Consider the following 4,171-nt stretch of genomic DNA (forward strand, 5'->3'; position numbering starts at 1 on the left):
AAAATTGGCAAAAATAGCATTGTCCAAATACCCAGCAATCATATACCTAAAGGACTAGTGCCTCTAAAGAAGCTATTTGACCAGAATTATGTGCCTTGTAAAGCTGCCCAAAAAGAAGACCAATCTGCAATCTATAAGCATAATTTAGGGAGTCCAGATCATCCAAGACATATAAATTTGTCCGCTCATCTATCTGTTGCCCAAAGTTTGAGTACTGCAATTTAATGAAGCAATTTGCTAATGTTTTTGCTTGGGAATATAGTGACCTGAAAACATATGACAAAAAGATCATCCGGCATAAAATCCCTTTAGAAAAAGAAACCATCCTTTTAAGCAGAAGCTGAGGCCCATAAACCCCTTTCTCCTTCCTCTGATTGAAAAGGAAATCAGAAAGCTACTGGCTGCCAAAATCATAGTTCCTCTCAGATATTCAAAATGGGTATCCAATCTGGTAGTGGTAAGGAAGAAAAGTGCAGAGATCAGGCTCTGCGTTGATTTCGGAAACTTAAACAAATGCTCTAAGAAAGACAATTATCCTCTACCCAAGATGGAACATTTGCTGCAGAAAGTATGAGGAGCCAAAGTGATGTCTTTCCTGGATGGATTTTCAGGGTATAACCAGGTTGATGTGCATCCAGATGACCAAGAGAAGACTGCATTCATCACTCCTTAGGGCACTTTTATGTATTCCAAGATGCCTTTTGGGTTGATGAATGTTGGAGCCACCTTTCAGAGAGCTATGGATATAGCATTTGTGGGAGAGAAGGATAAGTTTTTCCTTGTCTACCTTGATGATATAACAGTGTACTCCAGCAGCCATCAAGACCATTTGCAGCATTTGAAGAAAGTGTTCCTGAAGTGCAGAAGGTTTGGGATTTCAGTCAATCCTAAAAAGTCACAGTTTGCTTTAGAAGAAGGCAAGTTGTTAGAACATGTTGTTTCTGCTGCAGGTGTCAGAATCGACCCAAAAAAAGTAAGGGCAATACAGACCTTGTCTGTGCCGAGATCAAAGAAAGATATCCAATCCTTTCTGGGCAAGATAAATTTTGTAAGGAGTTTTATCCCAAATTTTTCAGAACTTGTAAAGCACATTACCTCCATGTTGGAAAAGGGGTCAGAGATCAAATGGGCTAATGCAGCAAGAAAATCTTTTGAATCTATCAAGAAAGCCATCGTGGAAGCTCCTACTTTGATCAGCCCAAGAAGTTCCATATATTTTCATTGGCCTCTGATGACACCCTTGCAGCAGTTCTGATGCAAGCAGATGAGGAATGTACAGAGCATCTAGTGGCATTTTTCAGCAAAACCTTAAGGGATGTTGAGCTGAGGTGTGATATCATTGAGAAACAAGCATATGCTCTTATAAAATCTTTGAAAGCTTTCAAAATTTACATTCTGCATTCCAAGATAATTGCATATGTGCCCTCTGCTTCAATAAAAGATGTCCTAACGCAGCCAGATGTTGATGGAAGAAGGGCTAAATGGATTGCAAAGCTGATTGAATTTAACATAGAATTGAAGCCCACCAAGTTTGTCAGAGGTCAGGGCCTTGCCAGATTAATGGCTGAAGGAAATTGCAAAACACTGGACATAAATCTCATGAGCACAATCTCAGAAAATGGTCAGGCAGCAAAAGAAACAGTTGAACCGAGGCAAAATCAGTCATTGGCAAAAAATATAGCTTCTTGTGAATGGTACTCTACAATAGCTCAATTCTCGCTGAAGCTAGAAGTTCCTCCAGCCTTAGTTCAAGCCAAGCTAGAACTGTTAAGCTCAAGGCAGCTAGATACTGCATCCATGAAAATCTGCTCTACTGGAGGGACCCCTTTGGAATTCTTTTGAAGTGTCTGGACAAAAAACAATCCATGGAAGCGATGCAGCAGTTTCATTCCAGCACATGTGGAGGACATCATTATTGGAAAACTACAGCTCACAAGATCCTCAGAGCTGGGTATTATTGGCCCACCTTATTCTCTAATGTCTTTTCTTTTGTTAACTCTTGTGACAGGTGCCAAAGATTTGAAGGGAACCAGCAGTTGAAGTCCCTGCCCTTAAAACCCATACATGCTAGTGGCCCTTTTCAGCAATGGGGCTTGGATTTCATTGGAGAAATCAATCCACATTCCAGTGGCTAGCACAGATGGATCTTAGTAGCCACAGATTACTTCACTAAATGGACTGAGGCCATCCCTACCAGAAAGGTTGATCACCATGTGGTCATGAAGTTCTTAGTAGAGAACATCTTCACTAGGTTTGGTTGTCCGCATAAATTAGTTACAGACAATACAGCAGCTTTCGGGGCAAAATAATTGGTGGACATGTGTGACTCAATGGGCATTAAACTAGTTCATTCCACCTCATACTATCCTCAAGGAAATGGCCTAGCAGAATCTTCCAACAAGACCCTGATAAGGATAATTAAAACTTTGTTGGAAGACAACAAAAAGAATTGGGACTCTAAGCTCAAATATGCATTGTGGGCTGACAGGGTGACCACCAAGAAATCCACAGGGAATTCTCCATTCAAGCTGGTATATGGCACTGAGGGTGTATTTCCAATTCAATTAACCCTCCTTGTGGCAAAATTCTTACATGAAGAGCAGGATGGGGAAGAGAACATGGCAAAAAGGATCACTGATTTAGCTGAGGTACATCAAATCAGAGAACAGTTGGTTGAAAAGTCTGCAGCACATCAAAAGAGAATCAAGGAAACCTTTGACAGGAGAGCAAAGACAGATAATTTTTAGGTTGGAGACTTGGTTCTTAAGTAGGATGCACTGAAAGAGAAGAAAGGCAACCATGGGAAGCTTGATGCTTTGTGGACAGGGCCTTTTATCATTTCTCAGATCCAAGGGAACAATACTTTCATGTTGCAAAGTATGGAAGGAGAAACGGTTTTTGATAGCCCAGTTAATGGGTGTTTTCTGAAAGTTTATGTTATTTAAGGTCTTTGGCCTTAAATTTGTAAATATGTTATTTTATCAATTTTAGTATAGGCTCAATTAGACTCCATGCCTAATAGAACACTAGGAAATTTTGCTAATCTGGTTTTCATAGAAAAGGCAATGATATGCAGTTCTTGAGACCTCACAGGGAGGATCTCATCCCCAGAAGGAGCCAGTGTTAGCCCTGCTACATAACTAAGGTTTTGAAGGCCAAAGATAAGTTTGGCCGTAGTGGTGGTGCTCAAGAGAAACTCATGGCAGTCATCTCCCTTCTTCTTCGTTACTCCACATACTCTCTTTTGACCCTGTTGCCTCCATTTTTCCTCTAAAACCCGGCATAAACCCCTGTTTCCTCAGGCCCCGAGCACAAAGCCTAAACCCTCATACAACCGTGTTCACATGACCCCAGGCTCCCATAACCCCATCTTCACCGTTAAATCATAGTCGTTCGCCCTTCCCGCCGATCCAACGGCTCCAGTCACGTCAAATAAAGCAACCTGTGCAATCAAACCCCACCGTCCGATCATCTCCGCCACAATCGGACGGTGTCTGCTCTCCCCGTGCCCGCGAAGTAACGGCATGTTAACGCGCGATGAAGAGTGGTTTTCCTCTCTCCTCCGCCGCCACGCGTCACGCGCTGAGTGGGATCGCGCACCATTGTCCTTTTACCACTCGACGATCAACGGAGGTGCGATCAAAAATACTTACCGCCCATTCCTCTGTCCTCGTCCGTTAACCGCCGTGCGCTTCCACCCCCCAACGACAATTGGATCTACTCGCCTGAGATCCAATGACCCACGATCATCCCGCTCCTGCCTCCTCCGATATCCCGTTGATTCATCCCCGCCATCTATCCTCTTGATCCGATGGCTGATTTTCCTCCTTCGTCCAACCCATCTATTCGTCACGCAATCCACGCCACTTGATCACTTTGTATACCCGAAGGACGAAGGTGACCAGTTTTTAGTATTGTTTGCAGTTGCTCCTCAACAACCACATTCAACAGACAGTATGGAAAAGAAGGAAAAAGGACGGAGCAGAGCACCTGAAAAGATCAGATTCATCCACTACAACAAGCAAACACACTCAAAAGCTCCATCAGGCAGTTAATCCGGTTGGTGGTCAATTACGACCCCTCCATACCTAAATGGCCAAGTGCCTTTGTAATGAAACTCTTTCTATACCCAAAAGCAAGATGTAATCAAGGTTGATGGTTGATGTTTTGA

This window comes from Pinus tabuliformis, chromosome 7 (genome assembly GCF_031772625.1).
Source record: "Pinus tabuliformis cultivar Carrire ecotype Pingquan chromosome 7, CPIR1, whole genome shotgun sequence".
Lineage (NCBI taxonomy): Eukaryota > Viridiplantae > Streptophyta > Pinopsida > Pinales > Pinaceae > Pinus > Pinus tabuliformis.